We start from the raw sequence: 11,075 nt of genomic DNA on the forward strand, positions 1-11,075 counted from the left end.
GAAGTTGAAGTTTGATCGCATGTTAGAGGATCACAAAAAAAAGTTGTACCCCAATTGTGAAGATGGCAATACAAAGCTGGGTACCGTACTGGAATTGCTGCAGTGGAAGGCAGAGAATGTTGTGCCTGACAAAGGATTTGAGAAGCTACTGAAAATATTGAAGAAGAAGCTTCCAAAGGATAATGAATTGCCCGACAGTACGTACACAGCAAAGAAGGTCGTATGACCTCTAGGATTGGAGGTGCAGAAGATACATGCATGCCCTAATGACTGCATCCTCTACCGTGGTGCGTATGAGGATTTGAACGCATGCCCGGTATGCGGTGCATTGCGGTATAAGATCAGATGAGATTACCCTGGTGATGTTGACGGCGAGCCCCGCAGGAAGAGAGTTCGTGCGAAGGTGATGTGGTATGCTCCTATAATACCACGGTTGAAACGACTGTTCAGAAACAAAGAGCATGCCAAGTTGATGCAATGGTATAGTGAGGACCGTAAGAAAGACGGGAAGTTGAGAGCACCCAGTGACGGGTCGCAGTGGAGAAAAATTGAGAGAGAGTACTGGGCTGAGTTTGCATGTGACCCAAGGAACGTATGGTTTGGTTTAAGCGCGGATGGCATTAATCCTTTCGGGGAGCAGAGCAGCAATCAAAGCACCTGGCCCGTGACTCTATGTATGTATAACCTTCCTCCTTGGATGTGCATGAAGCGGAAGTTCATTATGATGTCAAATCTCATCCAAGGCCCTAAGCAACCCGGCAACGACATTGATGTGTACCTAAGGCCATTAGTTGAAGAACTTTTACAGCTGTGGAATGGAAACGGTGTGTGTGCGTGGGATGAGCACAAACAGGAGGAATTTAACCTGCACGCGTCGCTGTTTGTAACCATCAACGATTGGCCCACTCTCAGTAACCTTTCAGGACAGACAAACAAGGGATACCACGCATGCACGCACTGTTTAGCTGACACCGAAAGTATATACATGGGAAGTTGCAGGAAGAATGTGTACCTGGGCCATCGTCGATTTCTTCCGACCAACCATCAATGTCGAAAGAAAGGCAAGCATTTCAAAGGCGAGGCAGATCACCGGAAGAAGCCCGCCATGCGTACCGGTGATCACGTACTTGCTATGGTCAATGATTTACACGTAATCTTTGGAAAGGGTCCCGGTGGACTAGATGTTGTGAGTGACGTTGGGGGACACACACCCATGTGGAAGAAGAAATCTATATTTTGGGACCTACCCTACTGGAAAGACCTAGAGGTCCGCTCTTCGATAGACGTGATGCACGTGACGAAGAACCTTTGCGTCAACCTGCTAGGCTTCTTGGGCGTGTATGGGAAGACAAAAGATACAACTGAGGCACGGGAGGACCTGCAACATTTGCACGAAAAAGACGGCATGCCTCCAAAGCAGTATGAAGGTCCTACCAGCTACGCTCTTACCAAATAAGAGAAGGAAATCTTCTTTGAACGCCTGCTTAGTATGAAGGTCCCGACTGACTTCTCGTCGAATATAAAGGGAATAATAAATATGATAGAGAAAAAGTTTCAGAACCTAAAGTCTCATGACTGCCACGTGATTATGACGCAACTACTTCCGGTTGCATTGAGGGGGCTTCTACCGAAAAACGTCCGATTAGCCATTGTGAAGCTATGTGCATTCCTCAATGCAATCTCTCAAAAGGTGAGTGATCCAGAAATCGTACCAAGGCTAAGGAGTGATGTGGTGCAATGTCTTGTTAGTTTCGAGCTGGTGTTCCCACCATCCTTCTTCAATATCATGACGCACGTCCTAGTTCATCTAGTTGACGAGATTGTCATTCTGGGCCCCGTATTTCTACACAATATGTACCCCTTTGAGAGGTTCATGGGAGTCCTATAGAAATATGTTTGTAACCGCGCTAGGACAGAAGGAAGCATCTCCATGGGCCATCAAACAGAGGATGTCATTGGGTTTTGTGTTGACTTCATTCCTGACCTTAAGAAGATAGGTCTCCCTAAATCGCGGTATGAGGGGAGACTGACTGGAAAAGGCACGCTTGGAGGGGAGACAATAATATGCAGGGACGGATATTCTTGGTCTCAAGCACACTTCACAGTTCTATAGAACTCTACCTTGGTGACCCATTATGTCGATGAACACAAGAACAGTCTTTGCTCCAAACACCCGGAGCAGTGCGACCACTGGATTGCATGTGAACACATCAGGACTTTCAGCAGTTGGTTGGAAACACGTCTCAGAGATGAAAACACTGTTTGTGATGAGCTATACTCGTTGTCCAGGGGACCATCTTCGACTGTTACGATTTGGAAAGGATACGATATAAATGGGAATACATTTTACACGATCGCCCAAGATCAGAAGAGCACCAACCAAAACAGCGGTGTCCGCTTTGATGCAGCCACCGAGAGGGGAAAGGACACATATTATGGTTACATAGTGGACATATGGGAACTTGACTACGGAGTAGATTTTAAGGTCCCTTTGTTTAAGTGCAAATGGGCCAATCTGTCAGGAGGCGGGGTACAGGTAGACCCACAGTACGAAATGACAACAGTGGATCTGAACAATCTTGGGTACACTGACGAACCGTTCGTCCTAGCCAATGATGTGGCACATGTTATCTATGTGAAGGACATGTCTACCAAACCGAGAAAAAGAAAAAATAAGGAAGCGAATACATCATACGATGAGCCAAAGCGCCACATAGTTCTTTCAGGAAAAAGGGACATCGTGGGAGTGGAGGGCAAGACAGACATGTCCGAAGATTATGAAAAGTTTCATGAAATTCCTCCCTTCAAAGTCAAGGCTGACCCAAGCATCCTGATAAATGATGAAGATTATCCATGGTTACGGCGCAATAAGGAAAGGACACAAGCGAAGAAAAAGTGAAGACTTTCTCCACAACTATTATGATGATACCATGCCAACTTTCAACCTTTTTGTAGTTCATTTGAAATGCATGTTGTAAGAGACAAGTTTCCGTATGAAATCTTGATACTTCGAAAGAGATTGCCCGTTTTGTACATGAAGTGCATCCAGTTTTTGCCGTAACCCTCTCAAGTTTCTTGCATATGCTATGTGGATGAAATGATGATACCATGCCAAAAAAAAGAGGCGCAATGCTCACCTGCACGTTGCTTAGCTTCAGGCCAACGTGCACGTGAGCACTGTGCTTATCCCTTCATCGTCTCTACACTCAGGGCTTACAAACCGCTGCGAGTGCCTCTCGCTTGGCGAGGTGAGACTAAAAAACAGCTGCAGAAAGAATCAACTAAAAAACTCTTTTACCGGTTCATGCCACGAACCGGTACTAAAAGGTGCTCGTGGGGCCCGAGCATTAAAACCTGTACCAAATAAAATGTCTTTGTAACAGCCTTAGAACTAGTACTAAAGTAATCAACTAAATAGCTTTTATAAACCTCTACTATTATTGAAACTAAAATTATATAGAATTTTGTTACAAACTTTAATAGCAAAAAGAATGATCATAAAAGAAAATAAAAAGTAATTAGAATTTTGTTCAAAACATTAAAAGTAAAAATAATTATCATAAAATAAAATAAATAAGTAATTCGAATTTTGTTACAAACTTTAATAGCAAAAAAGAATTATCGTAAAAGAAAATAAATAAGTAATTAGAAACAAGAAAGAAAGCAAAAAAGCTGGGAAAATATTAAAATAAAGGAATCAACTAAAAAGCTTTTATAAACCTCTAGTATTATTGAAACTAAAATTATACAGAATTTTGTTACGAACTTTAATAGCAAAAAGAATTATCATAAAAAAAAGTAATTAGAATTTTGTTCAAAACATTAAAAGCAAAAAGAATTACCATAAAAGAAAATAAATAAGTAATTAGAATTTTGTTACAAACTTTAATAGCAAAAATAATTATCGTAAAAGAAAATAAATAAGTAATTAGAAACAACAAAAAAAGCAAAAAACAGGAAAAAAATTAAAAAAAAGTGCCACCTATAGGGCCACCACGGCCTGCATACGACTAGAAACCCATTACTAGGGCCAGGATGCAGGCCCGCAGTAGGCCCAATAGGCCCACAAGCACAGAGAGTGATTTTAGGCCCGTAAGCCTGTAGTAGAGAGGAGCTCAAAGTGGTTGGTTTGGCAGGGCTTATAAACCACTCCGAGCCCCTCTCGGCTAGCGAGGTGGGACTAAACATAGCACCGCACTGCGACAGCACACGCCCTTTGGTCCCGGTTGGTGCCACCATCCGGGACTAAAGGTGCCACCAACCGGTACCAATGCACCCCTTTAGTCCCGGTTGGTGGCACCAAACGGGACCAAAGGTCTCTGTTTCCTGCCCTTTGGGCTGCTGAAAAGAGGCCTTTGGTCCCGGTTGGTGCCATGAACCGGGACCAATGCTCTGCCTATATAAGCAGCACTCGCGAAAATTTGGTTCAGTTCGTTCTTCCCCGCCGCCCGACGCCGCCAGGCTGCCCGTCCGTCTCCGCCTCGTCTTCGCCGTCATTGCCCCGCACCGCCCCAACACCATCCCGCGCCGCCCAGACGCTATCGTCGCCCCCCGCCCCACGCCCCGTGCCCCGCCACGCTGCCGGCCCCTGCCCGTCGCCGCCCCGCCCCGGCGCGCCGCACCTCACCGTCGACCGTCGTCGCGCCGCCCCGCCCCGCGCCGCACCTCGTCGTCGTCGTCGCCGTCGTCGTCGCCGTCCTCGACACCGTCGCCGTGAGCAAAAAATTTGCTAATTTAATTTGATGTTAGTAGTAGTTAATTTAGATGTGTAGTATAATTTAGATGTGTAGTTAATTGAGTTAGATTTTGTTAGATTTGTTTTTAGATTTTTTTGTTAGATTTTTTTGTAGTTCATAGATTTTTTTTGTTAGATGTGTAGTTCATAGATTTTTCTGTTAGATTTTTTTTCATATTGTGTAATTAATTTGTTCATATTGTGTTAGATTTTTTTCTGGTAAAAGATTTTTTTATGACATTATTATTTAATATGCATGTTTGTATGTTCATATATATGCAAAGATCGAATATGTCAAATTTTTATGATTTTTTTCTGTTCATAGAATTTTTATGATTTTTTCTGTTGTAATTTTGTTCATAGAATTTTAATGATTTTTTGTTCATAGTATTTTCTTTGTCAATTTATGTATATGTTCATATTGTGTATGTATAGGAAAATTGTGCATGATCAAAGTCATTTATGAATATGTTCATATTTAGAATAGAGGAAAAAGGAAAAAATAAGAAGAGAAAGTGTTTAATATAATTAGTTAGAAAAATAATAGAACTATAGTTAAACTAGTTTATTTTTAGTAAGTACTACTTTATTTTATTTATAGTAAGTGCTTCATATATAGTTGAACTAGATAGTTGATTTAATAAACTACTTTATTTTACTATATATAGAAGTAGTTTGTTTTTAGTAAGTACTACTTTATTTATCTATAGTAAGTGCTTAGTAGTTGAACTAGTTGATTTAATTAATAAAACTACTTTATTTAACTATATATAGAAGTAGTTCCTGCATCGACGTCGACGATGCCTATCCCGCATCCTCGTCGTCGTCGACTCGGCGGTGGAAGCCTGCTTGATCAGGGCCATGTTCGGGACTGGGCTCCGTCGGGCTGGTAGGTGCTACCTTCCGGGGGACGTAGGTTGGTGAGGAGGCAGCCCGTTGTTGACCCGATCCTTGTTTGGTGGCGGTCGCGTGGGCCAGTGACGGTGCCGAGGCTTCCGGACACCGCGGAGGTGGTACGTCACCGTGTCAGCGAGGAGGACGAGCACGTCCGTCGCTACATGGTTGCATTGGAGGGCAGGTTCGACAATACCTGGCAGGTTCTTCAGGGATATCACTGGAGCTATGATCTTGTGATGGTTCCTTATCTTTGGGTGTCCACCGCCTGCGACGATACCCCTCGGGCGCTACGGTTCTAGCTGTATTAGCGATGCTATATGTATGATAGTATTCGAGGAGTATTAATGATAATATTCGACGATGTACGGACACAAGAGATGATGTAGTTTTGGTTATAATTGAATGCATGCTAATTTGAATACTACTTTATTTTACGATTTGGTTTTGCTTATTGAATGCTTATATTGGAAAAGTACTCCTACTTTGAATGTGAAAATTGAAGAGCACTCTATGCAGAAATCTAGGAGCCCCCTCCATCATCCACGCCGTCGTGGGGTAGCTTCTCCTTCATTCCCGTGTGCTAGACAATTTGGTGTAATAATGCACTCGAGAATGAAAGGAGGAGCTACGTACCATCACCGATAGTCAACCCGTGATTAATAATAATGATCTAATTTAGGTTTTTTAGTACATATATTTAATTGTACAAGTTTAATATTTGAATTATGAACATAGGCCGGAAATGTCGTACTCGGACGACGAAAACCGCCCGGGGGAGTGCGACTGGTGCCACGACGACCGAGGTATGTGCGACAGGTTCATTGAGCTGGACGAAGATCGACGCTTCAGCATTAAGCTCGAGGAGACCTTCGATGTTCATACGGGACGCAACGACGACAATAGTTTTTTTCATAATTAAGCACGACTTCAACTATTTTAACGTGTATTTTTTCATCTTTTCCAATTCGACTAGCTTATCCCATGCTATGCAAGATGCTATGTCTTGGAGAGGATGGGTTTTGAAGACCATGAAAGTATGGAAACCAAAAAAATTTCCTAAGGACCCATCATGGTGTGGATTTTAAAGTAAAGTTGTACAATGCTGAGAGTGTAACCCATTTTGGTTGCAAAAATTGGGAAGCACTTTGCAAGATGTATGGTTTTGATGAGGGTATGCTTGTCACCATGGATCTTGGTGATCCTACAAGCGAGCAAGACAATATGGACATTTGGGTCCTTGTGGATACACCTCCAATTCTTCCCCCATGTGAGCTTAACATAGTTATTAAGTAATTTATATTGTTTATTTTAAAATAGTTGACAACTTATTTCCATTGACAGCTTATTTTCATTCTTCAAAGAATGTGCGGAATATGGTAGACAAAACCCACTACACCGATGGCTCCGAATTAACTTACAAGGAGAAAAATCATCTGATCGCATTTTGTACTGATCTTGAGAATTACAATGTCTACAATCGAACTCCTCAACATTATGGTCAATACATGCCACTAGTGCACGTGTTGAACTACGGTAACTACCATGGAGATACCCTGGTAAGATTTTTTACTATTACGACATCCGTGCATCTTTTTGCATACTTCTAAAACTAGTATACATCATTGCTAACTACGAAGTTATTACTATGTTTTTCAACAGATAATCCCGAATGATTGTGTGCCTCATCTGATGTATACGCACGGTCGCCTTGATATTTTGAACATACAACCAGGTCGTCCTACGAATCTCAACTGTCCATACTGGATTTCTAAAAGAAGTGGAGACATGACAATCAAAGAATGGAAAAAATGTATGGACAATCGTAAGGAGCTTCTTGGAAGCAAAAGGAAGCGAAGCAAAAGAATTGGAGACAGGATGATCTCCATTCTTCATAATGGAGAGTATGGGTCTATATTGTTGTATGCTATTTTATCTTAAGTGTGTTTAGGTCTACCTGATACTGATGATGTGCTAAGAACAATTATGTAGGGTTGGCTTCGATGACTATGAGTGTGATGATCGTATGACTTGTTATTAATAACGAGTAGAAGTTGTATGATGATGCATGATTAGTAGGACTTGTTATTATATATGATTATGTATGATGCGAGCATGAAGAGTTATTATATATCAGCGGGTGAAATGAACATAGCAGTAGCGTTGGTAAACCAAGCACGAAGATAAGAGAGGACACTTCTCTCTATTAGCTAGCTAATAACAACCAAAATTAACCCCCAAAACCCCTAAACCATCCACTTTCAAAAAAAACTCAGCTGCAACCAGCTTCTGACACGTGGATGCCTTTTGGTCCCGGTTTATGTCACCAACCGGGACCAAAGGCCCCCCTGCCTGGGCTGCCCGCAGCGGCCACGTGGATGCCCATCTGTCCCGGTTCGTGTAAGAACCGGGACTAAAGGGGGAGGCATTAGTAACGACCTATTAGTCCCGGTTCAAGAACCGGGACTAAAGGCCCTTACGAACCGGGACAAATGCCCTGTTTTCTACTAGTGCCCCCTCTCCATCCGCTCATGTTAGTCACCTTCTGGCCAGCCTAGGCCAAGCCCATCCATCCACCGTGGTTCCTCTGTTTTCGAGCGACAATCCTCGTCTCTGGAAAACTCTCTGTGAACAGTTTTTTCAAATGTTTGGCATCCACTCTTCCTTTTGGGTGCCCATGGCCTCTCTGAATTTTTCGGGACCTACTTATATTTGGCTCCAGTCCATGCATCCAGAAAAAATAGTCTGAGTTCGATTGAGATACGCTTTGCTCACTTCCCTACACCTTCTTTGGTAGAGACACGCATCAACTCTTGATTAGGGAGTTTAACACTGATAAATAGACGTGTTGTGTGATTGGATACATTGAGCAATCTGAGTTAATTATCAATCATTTGACTTCATATTCAGATGCAATTCATCCTATTATTTTCTTACTCGTTTTGTGGAAGGATTGCAACCTGACATCCATGCGGTGGTGCTGGTTCAGAGACCACCGGATTTGGACATCGCGTGCTCCTTCGTGCTATTGCAAGAGGAGGCCGTCGACGACGTGTTTCAGGAGACACTTATACGTCTCCTACATATTGATACGTCCATTTTGCATCATGCTTTCATGTTGATATTTATTGCTTTTTGGGCTGTTATATTACTTTGTGGTGCCATATTTATGCCTTTTCTCTCTTATTTTGCAAGTTTTATTTGAAGAGGGAGAATTCAGGCAGCTGGAATTCTGGACTGGACAAAGAGCAAATCTTAATCCACTATTATGCACATCTCCAAATGCCGTGAAAATTTACGTGGAATTTTTTGGGATTATATAAAAAATATTGGGCGAAAGAAGTACCAGAGGGGAGCTACCAGGGCGCCACAAGCCTGGTAGCCGCCACCCCTGGTGGCGGCTAGCAAGCTTGTGGGCTCCCTGACGGCCCACTGGCCCCCTCTTTTGCTATATGAAGGGTTTCGTTCCAGAAAAATTCAATCGGGAGCTTTTTCGTGGTTTCGCCGCCGCCACGAGGCGGAACTTGAGCAGATCCAGTCTAGAGCTCCGGCAGGACGATCCTGCCGGGGAAACTTCCCTCCCTGAGGGGGAAATCGTCGCCATCCTCATCACCAACACTCCTCTCGTCGGAGGGGAGGCATCTTCATCAACATCTTCATCAGCACCATCTCCTCTCCAATCCCTAGTTCATCTCTTGTAACCAATCTCCGTCTCACGAGCCCGATTGGTATTTGTAAGGTTACTAGTAGTGTTGATTACTCTTTGTAGTTGATGCTAGTTGGATTACTTGGTGGAAGAGTTTATGTTCAGATCCTTGATGCTATTCATTACACCTCTGATCATGATTATGATTATGCTTTGTGAGTAGTTACTTTTGTTCCTGAGGACATGGGATAAGTCATGCTGATAATAGTCATGTGAATTTGATATTCGTTCGGTATTTTGATATGTTGTATGTTGTCTTTTCCTCTAGTTGTGTTATGTGAACGTCGACTACATAACACTTCACCATACTTGGGCCTAGAGGAAGGCATTGGGGAGTAGTAAGTAGATGATGGGTTGCTGGAGTGACAGAAGCTTAAACCCCAGTCTATCCGTTGCTTCGTAAGGGGCTGATTTGGATCCACTAGTTTAATGCTATGGTTAGACATTGTCTTAATTCTTCTTTCGTAGTTGCGGATGCTTGCGAGAGGGGTTAATCATAAGTGGGATGCTTTTCCAAGTAAGGGAAGTACCCAAGCGCCGGTCCACCCACATATCAAACTATCAAAGTAACGAACGCGAATCATATGAACATGATGAAACTAGCATGACAGAAATTCCTGTGTGTCCTCAGGAGCCTTTTTTATCCTATAAGACTTTGTTCAGGCTTGTCCCTTGCTGCAAAAGGGATTGGGCCACTTGCTGCACCATTGCTACTACTTGTTACTTGTTACTTTTTGCTTGCTACGTTTCACCTCACTACACCATCACTTGTTACCGCTACTTTCAGTGCTTGCAGTTATTACCTTGCTGAAAACCGTTTATCAGAGCCTTCTGCTCCTCGTTGGGTTCGACACTCTTACTTATCGAAAGGACTACGATTGATCCCCTATACTTGTGGGTCATCAAGACTCTTTTCCGGCGCCGTTGCCGGGGAGTGAAGTGCCTTTGGTAAGTGGAAATTGGTAAGGAAACATTTATATACTGTGCTGAAATTTATTGTCACTTGTCACTATGGAAACTGTTCCTTTGAGGAGTTTGTTCGGGCTATCTTCACCACGAACGGAAGCACGAGGAGTTGTTCCTCAACCTGAGGTACCTACTGAAAATATCTTTTATGAAATTCCTTCGGGTATGCTTGAGAAACTGCTGGCTAATCCTTTTACAGGAGATGGATCTTCACATCCAGACTTGCATCTGATCTATGTAGATGAAGTTTGTGGTTTATTTAAGCTTGCAGGTTTGCCCGAGGATGAGGTAAAGAAGAAAGTCTTTCCGTTATCTCTGAAGGATAAGGCGTTGACATGGTATAGGCTATGTGATGATACTAGATCATGGGACTACAATCGGTTGAAATTGGAATTTCATCAAAAGTTTTAGCCTATGCATTTAGTACATCATGATCGGAATTATATTTATAACTTTTGGCCTCGTGACAGGGAAAGCATAGCTCAAGTTTGGGGGAGGCTTAAACCAATGCTATATTCATGCCCCAATCATGAGCTCTCGAGAGAAATTGTCACTCAAAACTTTTGTCCTCGGCTTTCTCATGAAGATCGTACCATGCTTGTCACTTCTTGTCACGGTTCTTTTATGAAGAAGGATATTGACCACAAGTGGAATTTATTGGAAAGAATCAAACGTAACTCTGAAGATTGGGAGCTGGAGGAAGGTAAGGAGTCAGGTATGAATTTCCAGTTTGATTGCGTTAAATCTTTTGTTGAGACAAACACTTCTAGAGAT

Source organism: Hordeum vulgare, chromosome 6H (genome assembly GCF_904849725.1).
Source record: "Hordeum vulgare subsp. vulgare chromosome 6H, MorexV3_pseudomolecules_assembly, whole genome shotgun sequence".
In the NCBI taxonomy this organism is placed as follows: Eukaryota; Viridiplantae; Streptophyta; class Magnoliopsida; order Poales; family Poaceae; genus Hordeum; species Hordeum vulgare.